A 6,068-nucleotide genomic window follows, 5' to 3' on the forward strand; every position below is an offset into this window, starting at 1 on the left:
AAACTAGGAGTAGAGGTCTCATTTGACCCAGCTACTCCTCTTGGTATCTTCCTGGAGGAATTATTACCACAGTGATATCTGCACATCCATGTTTATAGCAACACAGTTTGTAATAGCTAAATCTTGGAAACAATCCAAATGCCCATTAACTGAGGAATGGATAAAAAACATGATATTTTTATACAATGGAGTACTACTCAGCTGTAAAGAAGGATAAGCTTGAGACATTTCTAGGTAAATGGATGCACCTTGAGATTATACTCTTGTGTGAAATAAACCAGACACACTTGTAAATATGACATTGTTTCTCTAGTGTGAAATACTGAATGTATAAATAAATATATACCAAAGTATATACAAGGTATTGTGAAATAGGAAGAAAATGTTCAAGTATATACAAGGTATTGTGAAATAGGAAGAAAATGTTCAAATGTTCAGGGGTACAAAGGAGGGGGAGGGGGAAAGGAAAGAAGAGAAAAGTAAAAGAAAAAGTCCATATTCAAGTGAAATAAATAGGACACATATGTTTAAATATCACATCATTTCTCTGGTGTGAGAAACTGAAAGGGTAAATAAGGACCAAAATGTATAACAGATACTGGAAAATATGAAGAAAATATTCAAGTGGGAAGGGGAACAAGGCATGGGGCAGAGGAAGGAAGGGAAAAGAAAAGAAGAGAAGAGAAGGAAGAAAATGGAAACAAAACTTTTGTAAATAAGAAGGGGAAGAAGGGTTGAAGGGAGAAGGGGGAATTGGAAAAAGGTGAATCAAAATATATCACATACAGGTACAAAGTCCCTCTGATGAATGTGACCATGGTGTGTATCTAAAATGTACCAACAGAATTAATCAAAATCAAAATCAATAAATGAATGTATGTTCTGGTTTTTATAATTTTTCACATTTGCTAAATTAAATCTGAGCAGCGACTTTGTTCAAAACAAATGCTTGCTGCCGTTCTTGCCAGAAGTTCTGGGTGTCCAGGGTGATTTCTGCACAGTGAACCTACTATTCCTGTTTCAAACAGTTTTCTAGCAGTAAAACCCTCAGGATTCATCCTGGACATCGTTAACATTTTGAAAAGTTTCAAGATTTTGCCTTGGCTGCACAGAGTAGTATCTGATCCATTTTGTCTTTTGCCTTCCCTGACAGGAGGGGAGAAGCAAGCAACAGCAGTTGTGCATTTCAGTGAGTGGAAGGGTATGAAGGGCCCGAGGAGGAATGTCATTACAAGGAGAACTTTTAAGTAGTCTCTCAGATTTTCAGGAAGTTTGTGTGTGTGTATGTGTGTGTGTGGGGGGTTTGTGCTCAACTAAAGTTCTTTTTGTTTAAAAATCTATTATTAAAATCTTTTTGTTAGGCTGGGGATATAGCTCAGCAGCACAGTGCTTGCTTGGCAAGCACAAGGTCCTAAGTTTAATTCCCAGTACCAAAAATAAATAAATTAAATTAAATCTTTTTGTTAAATACTGTAAAGAAAGAAACTTGCAACAATTATTTTCATTTTTATTCATTGCCTTTCAGGTTGCATCTGGACATACTTTTGCATGGTTGCAACCATGTATGTACCATTTTGTAATTAAACTCAACAAAAATTCTGCTAAGCATTGATTTTGAAGACCACAATGATTTGTTGTCCCCCCCCTCCTCCGGGTACCGGGAATCAAATTCACAACCTTGAGCTTGCCAGGCAGGCGCTGTACTGCTGAGCTAAATCCCCAGCCCCTTGGAGACCACAGTGGAAGCTGGTGGCTAAATCATTTAATTCAGTTCAAGGAGTGTGTTGAGACCCAATTGTACTGTGCCCTTCCACTTTTAGATGTGGTTATTTTCATCATTAAGGTTAGTTTTTTGGGAGAGGTCACATTTTTTAATTTATAAGATGTGAGAATGTCCAGTTGGTAAAACTGTTTATATTATGCAGGAGGTCTGGACAGTAGCTTTTGTTTGTTTTTTTGTTTGTTTGTTTTTCCAGTACCGGGAATCAAACTCACGACCTTGCGCTTGCCAGGCAGGCACTGTGCCGCTGAGCTAAATCCCCAGCCCCTGGACAGTAGCTTTTGTAAAATTCAGATGTTGTCTATAAATTATGGATAGTTTTTATACTCTCAAAAAAAGATGGAGCACTAAAAGAGCTACTTTAGAAAAAAAACCCTGCCCCAAATAGCACCAAATATTAGCATATCTCTTTTACACCTTTATTAGGGGAGCTGAAGCTTTCCACAGTGGCTCTGGCTGAGCAAGATTGAGCCACCAGGTGTCATGCTATGGGATTGTTGTTTACTTCACTGACGGCCTGTGGGCCCTAAGCTCACACTGTAAAGCATTACTTACGTGGTGGCCTTATTATCAAGGGAGGGTAAAAAAGATCTTAACCTCTCCTTTAAAATGGTTCTGCAGTGCCTGCCACACATAAAGCTCTGTTGTACGTTTTTGGGACCCAAACTCAACATTATACAAGGATAGAGATGCCATGGCAAATTAAATTTCTACTTGGAACCCCAAAGATACTAGCCACCCTGGGAAAAACAAAAACCACACACACAGGGCACACACACCTACACATACCAAAACTAGGAACTTCCTTTTAAACATCTCCAATTTCAGGTATGTTGATACTTACTTAGTCAAGATACGTTGCGAGGCACCGATACCATGCCAAAGGCTGTTAGGTGAGGAGACGCAATGCTGTTAGGTGAGGAGACGCAATGCTGTTAGGTGAGGAGACGCAATGCTGAGTAAAATAGACTTGAACTTTGGCTTCACGGCCTAACGTTTAGAGGGAGACACAGACATAGATCAACCAAATATAACCATTATCTAATAAAACCTTGATAAATGCTACCAAAAAGAGTCCAAGGTTCTACAGAGGCTCATAAGTAGGTAACCTACATGGTCAGATAGAGGACAAATGTTGGAGCACTTTTCTGAAAAATGGTTTACAAGGTAAGATCAAGAGTCCAGCAGCCCTGTTATTGCTTCTATCTAGATGCAAGATATAATGGATAGTTAAAGGTTTTTGGAGCTGCACTGAAACTTCTGTTTCAATGTGTGGTTTTTTTTGTTTTTGTTTTTGTTTGTTTTTTTTTTTTTTTTTCCTGGGACCAGGAATCAAACTCAGGACCTCGTGCATGCCAGGCAGGTGCTGTGCCGCTGAGCTAAATCCCCAGCCCCCAGCACCTTCTTTTGAATTGAACTCCCAAAGTCTTATTAAAGACCCTTTAGAATGCTCCATGTGCTCTTTAACTTTCCTCACATTTAAAGACAAACTTCCGGGACATTTGTAGAGTCTACCAGTTTTCCTTTTACAAAGTTTTTAGTTTGGACTCTCGGGATTATTGCTTCTGGCAAACAAACAAACAAAAAAACCCCTTTGGCAAGACTGAATTTTTAAATAAACCTGTATCTAGGATCATTTAAAAAACCTGTACACATTTTAATAATGACTAGAAAGTCATTTTTTGTTTGTTTGATTTTTGGGTTTTTTTTGTTTGTTTGTTTTTGTTTTTCAGTACTGGGAATTGAACTCACGACCTTGCGCTTGCCAGGTAGGTGTTGTGCTGCTGAGCTAAATCCCCAGCCCCTAGAAAGTCATTTTTTAATGTACCTGTAAGCAGTCTGCATCAACAATGATTCCCTAGAGCTGTTTATTATTTGAGATCACCACCTTGATTATAACAGCTTCTTAAAAATGTTTGTGAAGGTCCTTTTTCAAATACTGGAAGAAAAAAATATTTAAATTTAAAAATATTTAAATACTGGAAAGAAAAGTATTTTTTGTGTCTCATGTAGTATTTAGAATGTGCTTCACAGAGCGAGGCTGGAGCTGGGAAGAATGGAGTCCGAAAGAGGAGCTGCCCAGTCAGAGCGGCACTGGGGCACTTCCAGAGAGGGGCGACTAACGGGGAAGGAGGAGGGCAGGTGCCGCCTGGACGCGCACAGCCCTGCTTCCAGCCTATGTTCTGAAGGACCCCATCTTCTTTCCAGGACGCATCGCAAAGCATCCCTGTGTGTGCGCGGGACGCTTCAGGCAACAAAGTAGAACTGAACATAGACTGGGGTCAGGCACACGTGGGTTTGAATCTTGAGACACAGTGGCTACAGCCAATGAACATTAATAGAGTAAAATGGGGCTAAGCGTGTAGCTCACGCGTATGGTATGTGCTGAGCTCAATCTCCAGCGAAAGAATAATAATAGTACTAAAAGTAAAATCATACATTTATAAAGCTCCTTCCCTCAGCCTCAGTTTTACAACTGAGTTCAGTTGAAGCCTAGAAGTTAAGTTTTCCTTTCACTAAAGGACTCACTATAAACTTCCTTAATACTGCTCCCTAGCACACCCAAAAGAGACTTGACTGCTATAGACAAATCACACGGTGCTGCAGGAACTCCTTATACACACTGCTCCTGGCTATGACTGGCTGTGGTCACCTGGCCATAACCGGTACTGATAACAAGCCTCTGGCAAACTGTGGTATTTGAAATTCATTGCTCAAAAGCCTGCAGTCCTAACAGAAATATCATAGTCCCAGAGATCTTTACAGAATGTATTAACTGGAAGAAAAACAAGCCTTCCCTTCCCTCCTGACTTGCTCCCTGCCCACCGCTGGCCCAGCCTCAAATCTTTAAATGATATAGCCCAGTGGCTCAAAGATAGCTTCTCTTTCTCTCCATCCTCTTTGAAGCTGGAGGGAGTTGGTTGGAAAGACTTGCTGGTAGACCCTTGGCCCTCTGACTCTGAACTAGCCCATCCTACCTTGAGACCTTTTCCTTCCTCATGCTTTGAGTTGTGTGTCCGAAAATATGTGTGACTATATGTACGTGACTTGGAAGATGTCCTTGCAGAATTCTATGGACAACTCCAGTTTCTGTATTCTTTTCTGACCTCTGCTCTTTCCTTGGGGAATTGGACTGTGGAATAGGAAGGTTAGGGTATATCCACACAGTGCAAATCTTCTTCCTGAAAAACATTTTACTTCGGCATGTAGCCCACTAACTGGGATTAAACTGGGGGGAAAAGCGGGATGGTTTTCCTGTGCTCCTGTGTGCTCTTGGGAACTTCTTATTCCAGTGTTGGATGTAATCCACATGCATCCTTTCACTCTCCACTCACTTTCTTCAGACACATAAGGGTCCCACGCTTTGCATGCAGGCTTTGGTGCTACTTTCTTTTCTGTGCCATAGAGCCAGAAAAAAGAGAGCCAGAGAAGGAAAACATCTGTGTTCAGGGAGGAGCAGTGTTGTCCACCATCGCTATTTCTGTGTAAAGTAGTGGTCCCACCCATCATTCTGTTTGTTCCTGAAGGCAGAGACAGTGTTCTATTCCCCATGCTCTCCTAAGATTTCTGCATAGAACCATAACTGTTTGTTGAACAAATGAATATCCAAACATAGTAACCAGGTTGACTTGGTGATGGTTCTTGGGTTGTTTTTGTTGTGCTTTGGGGTTTTTTTTAATGAGGAAAAAAATAACAATATAACAGAATTTCAAAACAGGTTAGTAGAAGAGTTACAATAATTAATACATTGCATATTGTGGTCTTCATAGTAGTTAATCAGAGTATAAGATATAAGCATGATATCTTATCCAAACAGTATTAGTACAAACCTTTCTTTTCAATGAACTAAGAGGAAGCTAGCTATATAACTATCTTAACTGTCCTTTGTATAAATGTGTTTTTTTATTTTTCTCTTTCTTCCTTTGTCTTTCCTTTTGAACAGTTTCTTCCCAATTCACAATATCTATTACATATTTTGGATCTTATTTACTCATTCAATTTCTCACACTAGGGAGATAATGCAATATTTATACATGCAAGTCTGATTTATTTTGCTTATGAATATGATATTTTTGTTTTCTTTATTTTAAAGAGAATAATAAAAAACAATAAAAATGATATAGAATTTCAAAACAAGATGGTAGGAAATTAATAATGGTTATTATATTGCATATTGTTATTTTCAAAGTAGTTGCTCAAATTATCAGATGTAGGCATGTAAGATTGATCAAACAATATGAGCACTGTTCCTTTCAATGAACTAATAGAAATTAGTAGTACAGTTATC

This window comes from Chinchilla lanigera, unplaced genomic scaffold, assembly GCF_000276665.1.
Source record: "Chinchilla lanigera isolate Chin_1 unplaced genomic scaffold, ChiLan1.0 scaffold00015, whole genome shotgun sequence".
Lineage (NCBI taxonomy): Eukaryota > Metazoa > Chordata > Mammalia > Rodentia > Chinchillidae > Chinchilla > Chinchilla lanigera.